Here is an 18,408-nt window from a genome sequence, read left to right on the forward strand (position 1 = left end):
TACCTTTTGTAATCGTCCTGCATTGTACTTTGATATTCTCTTCTGTCTTTTTCATTCTTTTTTCTCTTTGCATTTCATTTTTGCGAGTTTCCATTGACATTTCTTCAAGCTCACTGATTCCTTACTTGGCCATGTCCAGTATATGATGAACTCATCAAAGGCATTGTTAATTTCTGTTACAGACTTTTTTTATTTCTTTTGAATCTTCCTTAGGGTTTCTAAATTTCTCTGTTTACGTTACCCACCTGTTCTTGTGTATTATCTACTTTTTAAATTAAAGCCCTAAGCATAATACTCATAGTTGTTTTAAATTCTTAGTCTGATAATTCCAAAATCTCTGTTGTGTTTGGTTCTAATGCCTACTCTCTATCTGGTCACACTGATTTTTGTCTTTTAGTATTCTTTGCAATGTTATAATGAAAACTGAACATGATATACTGAGTAAAAGTCACTTAAGTAAATAGACCTTTAGCATGAGAATTTGTGTTTATCTGGCCAGAGTTAGATTTATTATTATTGTTTACTATTGCTGTAGGTGTCAGAAGTTAAATTTTTTTCTGTTGTCTCTTATTTTGTCTCTCCTTTTTTCTTTGGGTTTCCTTAGAAAACTCTTCTTAAATAAAGTCTGAGGCATGCATGTCTCTTCATTATATTTCTCTGCTGTCATATTGTTGTTGTTCAGTTGTTGTCATGACCAACTCTTTGTGACCCTGTGGGGTATAGCGTGGGCTTCCCTCATCTTCACTGTCTTCTGGAGTTTGCTCAGATTCATGTTCATTGAGTCAGTTATGCTATCTAACCATCTCATCCTCTGCCACCCTCTTCTCCTTTTGCCTTCAGTCTTTCCCAGCATCAAGGTCTTTTCCAGTGAGTCGACTCTTGGCATCAGGTGACCAAAATATTGGAGCTTTAGCATCAGTCCTTCCAATGAACATTCAAGGTTGATTTCCTTTAGGATTGACAGATTTGATCTCCTTGCAATCCACGGGACCCTGAAGAGCCTTCTCTAGCACCATGGTTTGAAGGCATCAGTTATTTGACGCTCAGCCTTTTTATGGTCCAACTCTCTCATCCATACCACTAGAAAAACCATAGCTTTGACTATATGGACCTTTGTCAGCACAGTAATATCTTTGCTTTTTAATACACTGTCTAGGTGTCCTGAAGATAAAACTGAAGAAAGTGTGGTCTACCCACTGGAGTTTTTAAACTCTTGAGTTTTGTTCACAGTTGCACCTCTGTCCAATACATTTTAAGTTTTCCTGGGCTGGAGTGGTTCCACAGGCAATTTCTGCTCCTGGGCTTCTCCTCCAATAAGCTGTGATTATCTCTGCCTGTTTGTCTGCAGCTTTTAGGGAAGCAGCTGTGTGACATTGATGCCTGTGACATCAATTCTCTGATGGAATTAAGAAGAGCTTTGGTTTTCAGTTTGTTCAGCTCTTGTGAAGATGGGAGAGACAAATTCCAAGCTTCCATGCCAAACTGGAGACCAGAAGTCCTTCCTTTGCTTATTTAAAAATAGATTTATTTACCTCTTCATTGTTGAATAGAGTTCTTAATTCTGGATACTGACCCTTTACAGGTGTATAATTTACAAATGTTTTCTTCAGTTTGTAGGTTGTCTTTCAACTTTCTTGATAGTTTCCTTTGAAGCACATGTGTTTTTCATTTTGATGAAACCCAATTTATCTAATTTTTCTTTGTGTGTGTGTATGTGTGCACTCTGGTGTTAATACCTAAGAATCTTTGCCTAGCCCAGGGTCACAGAGATTTCTGTGCCACCACCACACTTTTTTCAGTTTCACCTCCAAGAGACCTACCAGGTTCTCACAGTGAAGAGCTACAAAATATCTGCGGGAAGCAAGATGAAGAAAAAAGTAGTAATTTTAAAATGGACCTAGAGCCCTCTTCTCCTTAAGACTTCCCTTAAAAAAAAAAAAACCAAACTGTTCTATCAGAGCTAACTGAACTGGGAGGAAAAAAATGCCCACCTCTACCCTTCTCTAGAATTCCAAGTAGAGGAAGGGGAAATAACCAGTTCTAACCTCATCCTTCCCTGGTGGCTTAGACAGTAAAAAGAGTCTGCCTGCACTGCAAGAGACCCAGGTTCAATCCCTGGGTCGAGAAGAGCCCTGGATGAGGGCATGGCAACCCACTCCAGTATTCTTGCCTGGAGAATTCCATGCACATTAGTGCATCTTGCAAGGCTTTATTAAGGTAATTGTAGCTTCCTGAGTTCTTTCGTTGACATATACTCAAGAATATTTCTTTCATTGACACATAAGTATATTCTTTCATTGAGTATATGTAAATGAAGAAATATGTATATACTTTTTCATGGGCTAGAGCCTGGCCAAAGGGGGTTATTTTCAGGCCTGCATCATCAGTGCCCTTTGAGTATGGGGCTCTTTACTATGTCTTGTCTTGAATGTTAAGTTGGTGAGTGATTTTTAAAGAAGGTAGATATGACAGCTTTATTCTCCTGAATTGGGATGAAGTCTTTGTGATGTGAGGGGTTGAGGGGCTCATAATTTGAGAATTTACTCATCTTCGTAGTTCCTCCTTCATTGTTTTGACTGGCTGTGAAATTTCTTATAATGAAGTGCATCATTGTGATGTATCATTTTTGTCAGTAGAGGTATTATTTTATGTCATCAATTTAAATCATTCAACAGTTGATTATTGAGTACCTCTTCTGTCTTGGGTCTTGTTCTAGGTTTGGGGGATAAGACAACATTGGATAAAACAAAAATCTATTAATGGGAAGAGGTGGACAATAATGAATAAATATCTGAAATAGATATAATATTTTCAATGATTTGCTGTTCTGGAGAGGAGGAAAAGCAAAGAGGAAAGAGAAAGAATGCTAAGAATGAGCACTTAAGGTGTAACAACGTGGTGTTTGAGGAAACAATGAAGTCTGTGAAAGGGACTAGACATTTAGATACTAAGGAAAAGGTGGTTCCAGATGGAGGGAATAGCAAATACAAAAACTTACAGGGTTTCTGAAGTACGTGAGGAACAGGGAGACAGTATAGTAGGTGGGACGTGAGGGAGCATCAAGCAGTGAGGTCACTGAATGGGGATAGTGAGGGGTGTGGGGGGCAATTGGTAGGAGCCTTGTTAGCCACAGTAAGGATTTTTGGCTTTCACTCTGTTCAGAGTGGGGAGCTGCTGGAGATTTTAATCAGAGAGATACCACAGTCTGACTTAGATCTTTGCTGTGCTCCGGGTTTCTGTAGATGTGGTGAGCAGGGGCTACTCTCTTAATTGCAGTGCGTGGGCTTCACATTTTGGTGACTTCTCTCTAGGTGTGCAGGCTTCAGTAGCTAGAGCTTGTGGATTCTGGTGCATGGGCTTATTAGTTGCCTCATGGCATGTGTAATATTTCCAGGTCAGGAATCGAACTTGTGTGCCCTGCACTGGCAGGCAGATTCTAAGCCACTAGACCACCAGGGAAATCCCCTGCCTTACATTTTAGAATATAAGATCACTCTGCCTACTTTGTTGAGCATATGGAAGGTAACAGGAAATTGAAAGACCATTTAGGAAGTTATTTAGTAATTTAAGCAAAAGACTCCAAATAGACTTGCACTAGGGAGGTGTTGAGAAATGATCAAATCCTGGAGGTACACTTACATTCATACACATACACACATAGTTTTTATATTGAGATAGTTGTAGATAACCATGCAGTTAATACTAAGACAATACTGTACCTCTTCTCCAGTTTTCCTTAGTTGATAACATCTTGCAAAACTATAGTGCAGTATCAACCAGGATTATTGACATTAGTGTGATCCAGCAGTCTCCATATGGAGACTGTTCACATTCTCCATCATATTTTCTTATACTACTTTGTATGTATGTGTGTGTGTATTTAATTCTACCCAGTTTTATTATATGTGTAGGTTTGTGTATTTACTGACATCAAGATATAGAACAATTCCACCAAGGACCCTCTTTTGCCCTTTTATGACCATACTCGTTTCTCTCCCACCATCTCTCCACTCCTAAACTCCAGTTTAACCCCATGCAACAATCTATGACCCTATCCCCATTTCTCTAATGTTATTTCAAGAGTGCTGTATAAATGAAATCATATACAATATATAACCTATTGAGATTGGCTTTGTTTGCTCAGCATAATTCTCTAAAGATTCACTAAAGCTGTTGCATGTGTCAATGGTTAGTTCTCTCTTTTTTTTTTAATTACTAACTGGTATTCCATAGTATGGATTTATCGTAATTTGTTTATCCATTCACCCATTGAAAGACATCTGGTAGCTATTGAATAAAACTGTGAACATTGATCTGCAGGGTTTTTGTGTAAACATAAATTTCCATTTATGTTAAATGCTTCAGAGTACAGTTGTTGTGACCTTGAATATATTTTGTAGGTGAAGTCAACAGTATTTCTTGACTGATTGAAGGTGAGGTCAGAGAGAGAGAGAGGAATCACGACTTCAGAATTTTGGGCCTGCACAGCTGGAATGGTAGAGTTGTCAACACCAAGACCGGTTGAACGGGTTTAAGGAAGATGAGGGATTCTGCTCATGCTGGGTCACATTAAGATGTGCATTAGAGGAGTTGTCAAGTAGGCAGCTGGCTCAAAGATTTTGGAGTACGCAGGAGAGATGATCTGGTCTGGCAGTATAACAGTGGGAGTGAGTCATCAGCCTTGAAGCCCTGACACTGGAAGAGGTAATTGAGATAGCTGAAAAGAGGCGAGAGATGAAGCCCTGGCTACTTCACTGTCTAGAAAATAAGGTGAATTTGGCCAGGCCTTGAGAGCCCTGTGGGTGATGTATTAATAGAGACAAAATTCATATTTTGCTCTACAGGCACTTAGAGTAAGCTGGTTGGGCAAGTTGTGTGTATGTCTCCAGTGATATAATATCTGATTTTCATAAGCTACTTTTAGAAAAGCAGTATGTTATATAATAGTATTGAACTATGGTTGTAAAGTAAAACAAAGCCAAGAGATTATATATAATAAATTCCAAAATAATTCTTAGGTGCTAAGTAATTTAGATGTTGGAAAAGATTAGTGTGAGCCGGGGCAGCTGGAGATGGCCTTGTGAAAGAGATAGGAGTTTAATAGGAACTTAAAGGATGGATAGAATGTGTGTAGGAGGGAGGGAGGGTAGAGACATTCCAGTCATGCTAAATGTGATGAGTGGCTTAGAAATGGGAGTGAAATGATACACTCAAAGAGTGAGAAGTGGGGTCTAGTTACCACATTGGCCTTGAGTGGAGGAAAAGATTGAGTTGATAAAGAGGGATTGGATTATGAAGTGATTTAGGCTTTATCTTACAAGAAATGGGAATATTTCTAGCTCTCTTAAAATTTACTTTGTCTGCTAATAACATTGCCATTCCAGATCTCATTTGTTGCTGTTTGCATGGTATATCTTTTCCCATATTTTTATGCTCAAGCTGTTGTCTTTGAATCTGAATATGAAGCCATGCCTGTTACCAAAAGAATATAGTTGGAGCTTGCTTCTTTTTCTTATCTAGTCCGACAACCTGCCTTTGATTGTATGTTTAATCGTATTTTATATAGTTTTTCATTTGGTTGAAATTGCCCCTGCAGAAGAATAAGCCAGATCAAGGAACTATCTTAAAATGAACTGACCCCACACTGTCCACAACACCACCAGAGAAAGTCCTAGATATATTTTTACTATTGTCATTTTTTTAATCAAAATTTTTTTTAATTTTTATTTTAAAGTCCTCTATTCCCTTATGGCTCAGATGGTAAAGCATCTGCCTACAGTGCAGGAGACCTGGGTTTGATCCCTGGGTCGGGAAGATCCTCTGGAGAAGGAAATGGCAACCCACTCCAGTACTCTTGCCTGGAAAATCCCATGGATGGAGGATCATGGTAGGCTACCAGTCCATGGGGTTGCAAAGAGTTGGATATTACTGAGCGACTTCACTTGGTCACTAACTATTACTCCTTTAATTTTCATTTGTATAACCTACTATTACTTTGCAGGAAAAAAAAAGACCCAGTTTTTAAAGCAAACTTCATATATATACATTTTATAATTTTTGTGACTTTGTTTTTTCCTTTAATATTGTATTTTTGAGAATCTAACCTCTACTCTAGATTTTTAATCTTTGCTTTTTGGTATTTGTTATCAATTTTGTACCTTTAAGAACCCAGTCTTCAGTACCCATTTTTACTTGGGAGTGAGATTACTGCCTGGATTGCTCTCTCCTGCTTTGACTCTCCCTTTTTTCCACCAGGTCTCCTCTATCTCTTCCCTCCCCCTTCTCTTCTCTACCCAACTCTGAATCTCTGTGTGTGTTCTGGGTTATGGAGAACACCTAGGGAACTGACTATTGACTGGATCTGCCTCGCTCCTTTTGATTCCCCCGTTTATCCTCCTGGCCACCTCTGTCTCCTTCCTCCCTCTTCTTTTCTCTGTGTAACTCCATGAACATCTCTGAGGGATCCAGACTGTGGAGAGCATGTAGGGAAGTGATTACTGGCTAGCTTGCTCTCTCCCCTTTTGATTCCCCCTCTTCTCCTCCTGGTCACCTCTATCTCCCTCCTCCCTCTTCTCTTCCCCATGTAACTCTGTGTACCTCTCCAGGTGTCCCTCACTGTGGAGAAACTTTTCATCATTAACCTAGATGTTTTATCATCGGTTCTGTATAGATGGAGAAGTCTTGAGGCTACTGTAAGAATAAGACTGAAAACCAGAAGCAGAAGGCTTGAGTCCAAATCCTGAGAACACCACAGAACTCCTGACTCCAGGGAATATTAATCGATAGGAGCTCATCAAATGCCTCCGTACCTACACTGAAACCAAGCACCACCCAAGGGTCAACAAGTTTCAGAGAAAGACATGCCATGTAAATTCTCCAACAACACAGGAACATAGCCCTGAGCTTCAATATACAGGCTGCCCAAAGTCACACCAAACCCACTGACATCTCAAAACTCATTACTGGATACTTCAGTGCAGTCCAGAGAGGGGAAATCCAGCTCCACCCACCAGAACACCGACACAAGCTTTCCTAACCAGGAAACCTTAACAAGCCACACGTCCAACCCCACCCACAGTGAGGAACCTCCACAATAAAGAGGAACCATAAACTGCCAGAATACGGAAAGTAAGTGAAGCCCGTATAAGTGAAGCTGCTTAGTCGTGTCCAACTCTTTGTGACCCCGTGGACTTTAGCCTACCAGGCTTCTCTGTCCATGGGATTCTCCAGGCAAGAATACTGGAGTGGGTTACCATTTCCTTCTCCAGGGGATCTTCCCGACCCAGGGATCGAACCCGGGTCTCCTGCATTGGAGGCAGACGCTTTAACCTCTGAGCCACCAGGGAAGATAAAGGCCACCCCAAACACAGCAATATAAACAAGATGAAAAGGAGAGAAATACCCAGCAGGTAAAGGAACAGGATAAATGCCCACCAAACCAAACAAAAGAGGAAGAAATAGGGAATCTACCTGATAAAGAATTCCGAATAATGATGTGAAAATGATCCAAAATCTTGAAAACAAAATGGAGTTACAGATAAATAGCCTGGAGACAAGGATCGAGAAGATGCTAGAAATGTTTAACAAGGACCTAGAAGAAATAAAAAAGAGTCACTATATAATGAATAATGCAATAAATGAGATCAGAAGCACTCTGGAGGGAACCAACAGTAGAATAATGGAGGCAGAATATAAGATTAGTGAGGTAGAATGGTAGAAATAAATGAAGTAGAGAAGAAAAAAGAATTAAAAGAAATGAGGACAACCTCAGAGACCTCTGGGACAATGTTAAACACCCCAACATTCGAATCATAGGCGTCCCAGAAGAAGAAGACAAAAAAAAGGTCATGAGAAAATACTTGAGAAGATAATGCTTGAAAACTTTCCTAAAATGGGGAAGGAAATAGTCACCCAAGTCCAAGAAACCCAGAGTCCCAAACAGGATAAACCCAAGGCAAAACACCCTAAGACACATATTAATCAAATTAACAAAGATCAAACACAAAGAACACATTAAAAGCAGCAAGGGAAAAACAACAAATAACACACAAGGGGATTCCCATAAGGAGAGCAGCTGATCTTTCAATAGAAACTCTTCAGGCCAGAAGGGAATGGCAGGACATACTTAAAGTGATGAAAGAAAATAACCTACAGCCCAGATTACTGTACCCAGCAAGGATCTCATTCAAATATGAAGGAGAAATCAAAAGCTTTACAGACAAGCAAAAGCTGAGAGAACTCAGCAACTCCAAACCAGCTCTCCAACAAATGCTAAAGGATCTTCTCTAGACAGGAAACACAGAAAGGGTATATAAACTCGAACCCAAAACAAAGTAAATGGCAATGGGATCATACTTATCAATAATTACCTTAAATGTAAATGGGTTGAATGGTCCAACCAAAAGACAAAGACTGGCTGAATGGATACAAAAACAAGACCCCTATATATGTTGTCTACAAGAGACCCACCTCGAAATAAGGGACACAACAGACTGAAAGTGAAGGGCTGGAAATATACATGCACGCAACATAGGAGCACCCTTAACAAGTATGAAAGGGGAAATTAATAATAACACAATAATAGTAGGAGACATTAATACCCCACTCACACCTATGGATAGATCAACTAAACAGAAAATTAACAAGGAAACACAAACTTTAAATGATACAATAGACCAGTTAGACCTAATTGATATCTATAGGACATTTCACCCCAAAACAATGAATTTCACCTTTTTCTCAAGTGCACATGGAACCTTCTTCAGGATAGATCACATCCTGGGCCATAAATCTAGCCTTGATAAATTCAAAAAAAATTGAAATCATTCCAGGCATCTTTTCTGACCACAGTGCAGTAAGATTAGATGTCAATTACAGGAGAAAAAGTATTAAAAATTCCAACATATGGAGGCTGAACAACACACTGCTGAATAACCAACAAATCACAGAAGAAATCAAAATATGCATAGAAATGAATGAAAATGAAAACACAACAACCCAAAACCTATGGGACACTGTAAAAGCAGTGCTAAGGGGAAGGTTTATAGCAATACAGGCTTACCTCAAGAAACAAGGAAAAAGTCAAATAAATAACCTAACTCTACACCTAAAGCAACTAGAAAAGGAAGAAATGAAGAACCCCAGTGTTAGTAGAAGGAAAGAAATCTTAAAAATTAGGGCAGATATAAATGCACAAGAAACAAAAGAGACCATAGCAAAAATCAACAAAGCCAAAAGCTCTTTCTTTGAGAAGTTAAATAAAATTGACAAACCATTAGCCAGACTTATCAAGAAACAAAGGGAGAAAAATCAAATCAACAAAATTAGAAATGAAAATGAAGAGATCACAACAGACAACACAGAAATACAAAGGATCATAAGAGACTAGTGTCAGCAACTATATGCCAATAAAATGGACAACGTGGAAGAAATGGACAAATTCTTAGAAAAGTACAACTTTCCAAAACTGAACCAGGAAGAAATGAAAAATCTTAACAGACCCATCACAAGCACATAAATTGAAACTGTAACCAGGACTTCCCTGGTGGCTCAGACAGTAAAGCGTCTTGCTTACAATGCAAGAGACCTGGATTTGATCCCTGGGTTGGGAAGATCCTCTGGAGAAGGAAATGGCAACCCACTCCAGTACTCTTGCCTGGAAAATCCCATGGACAGAGGAGCATGGTGGGCTACAATCCACTGGGTCGCAAAGAGTCAGACATGACTGAGCGACTTCACTTTCAATCAGATATCTTCCAAGCAAACAAAAGCCCAGGTCCAGATGGCTTCACAGCTGAATTCTACCAAAAATTTAGAGAAGAGCTAATACCTATCTTACTCAAACTCTTCCAGAAAATTGCAGAGGAAGGTAAACTTCCAAACTCATTCTACGAGGCCACTATCACCCTAATACCAAAACTTGACAAAGATGCCACAAAAAAAACTACAGGCCAATATCACTGATGAACATATATGCAAAAATCCTTAACAAAATTCTAGCAAACAGAAGCCAACAACATATTAGAAGGATGATACATCATGACCAAGTGGGCTTAATCCCAAAGATGCAAGGATTCTTCAATATCTGCAAATCAATCAGTGTAATACACCACATTAACAAATTGAAAAATAAAAGCCATATGACTATCTCAATAGATGCAGAGAAAGCCTTTGACAAAATTCAACATCCATTTATGATTAAAAAAAAACCTTCAGAAAGCAGATATGGAAAGAATATAACATAATAAAAGCCACATATGATAAACCCACAGCAAACACTATCCTCAATGGTGAAAAATTGAAAGCATTTCCCCTGAAGTCAGGAACAAGACAAGGGTGCCCACTCTCACCACTACTATTCAACCACTACTATAGTTTTGGAAGTTTTGGCCACAGCAATCAGAGCAGAAAAAGAAATAAAAGGAATTCAGATTGGAAAATAAGTAAAACTCTGTTTGCAGATAACGTGATCCTATACATAGAAAACCCTAAAGACTCCACCAGAAAATTACTAGAGCTAATCAATGAATATAGAAAGTTGCAGGATATAAAATCAACACACAGAAATCCCTTGCATTCCTATACACTAACAGTGAGAAAACAGAGAAATTAAGAAAACAATTCCATTCACCATTGCAATGAAAAGAATAAAATATTTAGAAATTTATCTCCCTAAAGAAACAAAAGACCTGTATATAGAAAACTGTAAAAAACACTGGTGAAAGAAATCAAAGAGGACACAAATAGATGGAGAAATATACCGTGTTCATAGATCAATATAGTGAAAATGACTATACTACTGAAAGCAATCTATAGATTCAATGCAATCCTTATCAAGCTACCAATGGTATTTTTCACAGAGCTAAAACAAATAATTTCAGAATTTGTATGGAAATACAAAAAAACCTCGAACAGCCAAAGCAATCTTGAGAAAGAAGACTGGAACGGGTGGAATCAACCTGCTTGACTTCAGGCTCTCCTACAAAGCTGCAATCATCAAGGCAGTATGGTACTGGCACAAAGACAGAAATATAGGTCAATGGAACAAAATAGAAAGCCCAGAGATAAATCCACACACCTGTGGACACCTTATCTTCGACAAAGAAGGCAAGAATATACAATGGAGAAAAGACAATCTTTTTAACAAGTGGTGCTGGAAAAACTGGTCAACGACTTGTTAAAAAATGAAACTAGAACACTTTCTAACACCATACACAAAAATAAACTCATAATGGATTAAAGATCTAAACGTAAGGCCAGAAACTAAAACTATTAGAGGAAACCATAGGCAAAACACTCTCCAACATAAATCACAGCAGGATCCTCTATGACCCACCTCTCAGAATATTGGGAATAAAAGCAAAAATAAACAAAAGGGACCTAATTAAAATTAAAAGCTTTTGCACAACAAAGGAAACTATAAGCAAGGTGAAAAGACAGTCTTCAGAATGGGAGAGAATAATAGCCAACGAAGCACCTGACAAAAAATTAATCTGAAAAATATACAAACTCCTGCAGCTCAATTCCAGAAAAATAAATGAACCAATCAAAAAATGGGCCAAAGAACTAAACCAACATTTCTCCAAAGAAGACATACAGATGGCTAACAAACACATGAAAAGATGCTCACATCACTCATTATTAGCACAATCAGGTACACTGTTTGTGGGAATGTAAACTAGTACAACCACTACGGAGCACAGTGTGGAGATTTTTTAAAAAACTGGAAATACGACTGCCATATGACCCAGCAATCCCACTGCTGGGCATATACACTGAGGAAACCAGAATCAAAAGAGACCCGTGTATCCCAATGTTCATCGCAACACTGTTTATAATAGCCAGGACATGGGAGCAACCTAGATGTCCATCAGCAGACAGATGGATAAGAAAGCTGTGGTATATAGACACAATGGAATATTACTCAGCCATTAAAAAGAATACATTTGAATCAGTTCTAATGAGGTGGATGAAACTGGAGCCTATTATACAGAGTGAAGTAAGTCAGAAAGAAAAACACCAAAGTGTATGCTAATGCATATATATGGAATTTAGAAAGATGGTAATGATAACCCTGTATGCGAGACACCAAAAGAGACACAGATGTATAGAACAGTTTTTGGGACTCTGGGAGAGGGCAAAGGTTTGGGAGAATGGCATTGAAACATGTATATTATCATATGTGAAATGGATTGCCAGTCCAGGTTTGATGCATGAGACATGGTGCTCGGGGCTGGTGACTGGGATGACCCAGAGGGATGGGATGGGGAGGGAGGTGGGAGCGGGGTTCAGGATGGGAAACACAAGTACACCCGTGGCGGATTCATGTCAATGTATGGCAAAACCAATACAATATTGTAAAGTAATTAGCCTCCAAAAAAGTAAAAGGAAAGAAATTGCCCCTGCCATGTTGCTTTTGTTTTCTGTATCTCTCATGTATTTTAAAATTTATTTATTTGTGTTTGGCTGTGCTGGGTCTTTGTTGCTCGCAGCAAGCAAGGCTACTCTGTTGCAGTGCAAGGGCTTCTCGTTGCAATGGCTTCTCCCTGCATGGCAGGGAGATTCTTATCCACTGCACCGCCAGGGAAGTCCTCTCACGTTGTTCTTGTTCCTCCATTCTCATTTATTTCCTCCTTTTGTGTTGAACAAGTTTTTTAGTGTACCATTTTGGGTCCAGTCTTGATTTTTAATATTAAAATAATTATTTTCTTAGTGGCTGCTTTAGGAATTGCAATGTACATTTCAGTGTATTACAATCTGCTTCTGGTTAGTTACTGACTTAATTCCAGAGTAATATAGTACTTTTTTTTCCAATATAGCTTCATTTTCTCTTCTCTCGTTCCTGCTATTATTGTCATGTTTCTGTTATAAGCGTAATAACACTATTATCATAATTGTTTTATACAGTTTGTGTCTTTGATGAAATGAGAAAATGTATAATCTTTTCTGTTTTCCCATTTATATTTACCATTTCTAGTGGTCCTGTTTGTCCTTGTGTATTTGAAATACTATTCTGGTGTCTTTTTCTTTTAGCCTGAAATTTAAAAATCAATCTTTGCCTATTTGAAGAGTAATTTTTCTGTATATAGCATTCTTGGTTGACAGCTTTTTTTTTTCTTTCTGCATTTTGAATTTTTTTAAATTTTACTGCTTTTTTCCCCTCTGTTAAGCTGATGATTAGTCTGCTGTTAATTATATTGTTTTCCACATGTGTATGATTAATCATTTTTTTGTTATTGCTTTCATTATTTTTCCTTTGTGGTTTCAGTTCAAAAGGGGTGTTCCTCAGTGTGAATCTTTTTGTATTTATCCTATTGGGAGTTCATTAAGCTTTATGGTTCAGTAGATTAGTGCTTTTCATCAGATTTGGTAACTTATCAGCAATTACTTCTTCAAATATATTCTCTTTTATTTTTCCTCTTTTCTGATGATATTGCCTGTATCCGTTTTTTGGTAGGTCTTTTTTTGATTAACTTTATACATATTTCTAGATTGTTCAATAGGTGTGATATTTTAAAATGTTACCTTAAATCTTATCATGAGCCCATAGTGAATCCTTTACTTCTGTTACTACACTTTTCAGCTCTAGTATTTCCAGGTTTTCAATGTTAATATTTCTTTACTGAAATTTTCTACTTGTTGTGAGGTGGTCATCGACAATTTCTTTAATTCTTTGAACATATTTATTTAGTGTATATTAATTTTTTTCAGCTTTATTGAGATATAATTGATGTATAATATTGTGTAACTTTAAGGTTAACATTTTGATTTCATGCAGTTTTGTATTGCCAAATGATTAACATCATAGCATCTGCTAACATATCACAGCTTGTAATTATTATTTTTTGTAGTGAGAACATTTAAGGTCTACTATTTCAGCAACTTTCACATATACAGTACAGAATCATTAACTATAGTCACCATACTATGAAATTCTCAGAACTTGTTTCTGTTATAATTTGAAGTTTATATTCTTTGATCACCTCCCCCTTTTCCCCAATCTCCAGCCTCTGGTAGCCACCTTTATAGTCTGTTTATATATGAGCTGGGCTTTTTTAGATTCCACATTTAAGTGTTATCATACAATATTTGTCTTTCTCTGTATGACTTATTTCATTTAGCATGATGCACTCAAGATCCATCCATGTTGCTGCAGGTGGCATGGTATCCTTTTTAATTGTGGCATAGTCCTCTCTCTCACACATATATATGTGTGCGCACACACACCATATTTTCTTTATCCACTCAATTGTTGATGCATGCTTAGATTATTTCTATGTCTTGGCTATTGTAAATAATAACTGCAGTTCACTTTGGAATACGAGTATCTCTGTGAGTTAGTCATTTCATTTTCTTTGGATATATATCCAGAAATGGAATTGCTGGATCCTATGATAGTTCTATTTTTAGTACTTTGAGAAACTTCCATACTATTTTCTATAGTGGTTGCACCAGTGTACATTTCTATCAATAGTACGTCCACCAGTGTACTATTATTTTCTATAGATGCTGCACCAGTGTACATTTCCAAGGTTCTCTTTCTGTACATTCTCACCAACATTGGTTATTTCTTGCCCCTTTTTAATAATATCCACTCTAACAGGTGGGGTTTTGATTCACATTCCCTGATAATTAGTGATGTTAAGCCATCTTTTCATGTATTGTTGGCCATCTGTATGTCTTTTTTGGAAAAATATCTATTCAAGTGCTTTAACCATTTTAAAATTAGATTATTTGAAGGTTTTTTTCTATTAAGTTGTATGAGTTCTTTATATTTTGAATATTAACCCCTTATCTAATACATGATTTGCAAATGTTTTATCCCATTTCATAGGTTGTCTTTTCATTTTGTTGATGATTTCCTTTGTTCTGCAAAAGTTTTTTAATTTGAGATAGTCCCATTTGCTTATTTTTGTTTTTATTGCCTTTGCTTTTGGTGTCAAATATAAAAACTCATTGTCAAGGCTAGTCTAGTGTTGAGAAGCTTAACATTCTTTGAACATAATAACAGTTTTTTATTCTTGTCTGCTAAATCCAATGGCTGTGTCCACCCAGAGTCAATTTCTATTGGCTCCTTTTCTTTTTTAACCTGAGTGTAGATCAACTTTCCCTATTGTTTGCATGTCTCACAATTTTTTTAGACAGTGAAAAATTTTAGATAATATATTGTAGAACTCTGGGTTCTGTTAACTTTTTTTTTTAATCCTCCTGAAGCTTGTTGTTTTGGGAGTTTTCTTTCTTTTCCTTTTTTTTTTTTTTTGCAATTTACCTGCATCTAATCTAGACTCTTTTTCTGCCAGTTTGAAACCCCTGAAATCTGTGTTAAATTTTTATTCAAGTTTTCATTTTTTAGCCTGATTTCTTAGGATTTGACTCTTTGTCTGCATTGCTTAGTGACCAGCCAGTTATTGGTTAGAGATTGTGTTCAGATATTTTGAATTTATAAAGCTTCCATCATTTCTTAGATGATTCTGTTCATGGTTGGGAAATACATTTGAAATTCAGGCAGTTTTAAAATCAGCCTCAGCATTTACTTTCTTGAAGGCCCTCTTGGATCTCCCATGTGTGCACAGTCTGTAAATCAGCACAGGGGTATGTAGAGAGTTTATTTAACCTCTTTCATTTCCGAGATCTCCCTGTGTATTCCTTAATGTTCTGCCAGTCTGTCATTTTCCCCACCTGGTGTTGCATTCTCAGGGTAGCAGAGCTGTAGCTGAGCTGAGAGGTGATTGAGAGGGGAGGTCACTAGCAAGAAGATCACTGGGCCCCACTGTCTTAACTCCAGTATCTTAGCTATGTTTCTTGAATAAATGCTTCTTGATTTGTTGTTGCTTTTGGTTGGTTTCCAGAGCTCTGAAATGATTGTTTTCTACAATACAGTTCTTTTTATATGTGTTTTGGGAGCAAATTTGCTGATCTGTTCATTCTGCTAGAGCTGAAAATCATTTCTTTTTGAATCTTCTGACTTTTTAGTTATTTCCCTGTGTCTCCTTCCCAACCCCAATTTAATTCACTCTAGTCAGACTTTTATCACCACTGAAATCACACTTGTAAGAGTCACTAACATCCTGCATTTGCCATATCCATTTGTCTTCTGTTTTCATTTAATTTCTTACTTAGCAGCTTTTGCTATAAATGGTCAGTGCCTTTTTCTGAAAACTTATTTCACTTGGCCTGTAAGGTAACCTCTTGTTTTTTATACTACTTTATCGTTTGTTCCACTTGATATACTCCTTTTCATACCTATGGGTAGATGGATAGATAGGTTGGCAGAGAGATACAGATATATGAGAGAGAGAGAGAGAGTGTGTGTGTGTGTGTGTGTGTGTGTGTGTGTGTGTATTTGTCTAAACTTCTTCTGTTATTAGTTCCTCTTGCTTTGAGTCCCGTTTATACAAATGACTCCTAGACACAGATTTCCAGCTCAGATTTCTACCTTGAGCCTCAGTATTGTTACTTGGATGTCTAATATTAGGATTTCAAATAGAACTCTTGATCCACTTTCAAACAAAAAAATAACTTGTGATCCACTTTCTCCCCCAAATTTATTTTTAGTTTTAAAATGATCCTTTAAAAACGTAAATTAGATTATGTCATTTGCTTGCCCTCTTTGGCTTTCCTTTCATTTAGTTTAGAATTCAGTTTCATTAGAGTTAATGTGACATACTGTCCTGCCTATCTCTCTGTACTTGTTTCCTGCCTCTTCCTTTACTCAATGGTGAAATCACATTATTCTTCTAGCTGTTTTTGAATATGCCAAGTTCACCTCTGGTCTTCTCTTGTGGCTCAGCTGGTAAGGAATCTGCCTGCAATGCGGGAGACCTGGGTTGGAAAGAGCCCCTTGAGAAGGGAAAGGCTACCCACTCCAGTATTCTGGCCTAGAAAATTTCATGGACTGTATAGTCCAGGGGCCGCAAAGAGTCCAGGGACACGACTAAGCGACTTTCACTTTCAAGCCCACCTCTGGGCATTTGTGTTTGAAGTTCCCTGTAACTGTAATGCTTTCCCCCCATAGCCTCACATGGTTCTCATCTTCATATGATTCAGATTTGTCTTTAGATCTTAACCTTCTTTGTGAGATCTGCTCTGACTTCCCTATCTAAAATAATAGCCCCTTCTCTCTATCATGATCTGTCCTTTTACTTCACATGAAAATATATTGTTTATTCCTCCCTGGCATCTGGTCCCATTACTTCATGACTGAGCAACTGAACTGAACTGAAAAGATCCAAAAGATAAATTTCACAGAGCAATTTTTAAAGTATTAAGCCAATATTAGACAAAGCTTATGCCTAAGATACATTTAATATACAACTATCCCAAGCCTAACTTTTTACTGAGTCATTCTTTATTAGTGCATGATGACATACTAATTCTACAGAAAAAAGTTATTCTATAAATATAGTGTACCTCTTCTGTGCCAAGCATCATTTGCAATATTAAGGATAGGGCAGTGAATAAGAATAACAAAGTTTTAAACCTCATGAAACTTTCAGCCTATGGAGGATAGTTCAGTTCAGTTCAGTCGCTCAGTCATGTCCGACTCTTTGCAACCCCATAGACTGCAGCACGCCAGGCCTCCTTGTCCATCACCAACTCCCAGAGTTTACTCAAACTCATGTCCATTGAGTCGGTGATGCCATCCAGTCATCTCATCCTCTGTCATCCCCTTCTCCTCCTGCCTTCAATCTTTCCCAGCATTAGGGTCTTTTCAAATGAGTCAATTCTTCACAGAAGGGAGTCAAAGTATTGGAGTTTTCAGCTTCAGCATCCATCCTTCCAGTGAATATTCAGGACTGATTTCCTTTAGGATGGACTGGTGGATCTCCTCACAGTTCAAGGGACTCTCAAGAGTCTTCACCAACACCAAAGTTCAAAAGCATCGATTCTCTGGCACTCAGCTTTCTTTATAGCCCAGCTCTCACATACATGACTACTGGAAAAACCATAGCTTTGACTAGATGGACCTTTGCTGGCAAAGTAATGTCTCTGCTTTTTAATATGCTGTCTAGGTTGGCCATAACTTTCCTTCCAAGGAGCAAGCATCTGTTAATTTCAAGGCTGCAATCACCATCTGCAGTTATTTTCGAGCCCAGAAAAATAAAGTCTGCCACTGTCTCCACTGTTTCCCTATCTACTTGCCGTGAAGTGATGGGACCGAATGCCATGATCTTCGTTTTCTGAATGTTGAGCTTTAAGCCAACTTTTTCACTCTCCTCTTTCACTTTCATCAAGAGGCTCTTTAGTTCTTCACTTTCTGCCATAAGGGTGGTGTCATCTGCATATCTGAGGTTATTGATATTTCTCCCAGCAGTCTTGATTCCAGCTTGTGCTTCCTCCAGCCCAGTGTTTTTCATGATGTACTCTGCATATTAATTAAATAAGCAGGTTGACAATATACAGCCTTGA

The 18,408-nt window shown here is 37.9% G+C and overlaps 1 protein-coding gene and 1 non-coding gene across 7 annotated transcripts in view; one reads left to right on the top strand and one right to left on the bottom strand.

Moving 5' to 3' along the window:
* GSK3B (glycogen synthase kinase 3 beta) overlaps positions 1 to 18,408 on the top strand; it is a 212,386-nt gene that overhangs the window by 94,677 nt on the left and 99,301 nt on the right. The window lies entirely within an intron of this gene.
* TRNAW-CCA lies at positions 7,275 to 7,346 on the bottom strand. Its single transcript has one exon. It is a non-coding gene; the product is annotated as a tRNA-Trp (tRNA).

This window comes from Oryx dammah, unplaced genomic scaffold (genome assembly GCF_014754425.2).
Source record: "Oryx dammah isolate SB20612 unplaced genomic scaffold, SCBI_Odam_1.1 HiC_scaffold_2, whole genome shotgun sequence".
Taxonomy (NCBI): Eukaryota; Metazoa; Chordata; class Mammalia; order Artiodactyla; family Bovidae; genus Oryx; species Oryx dammah.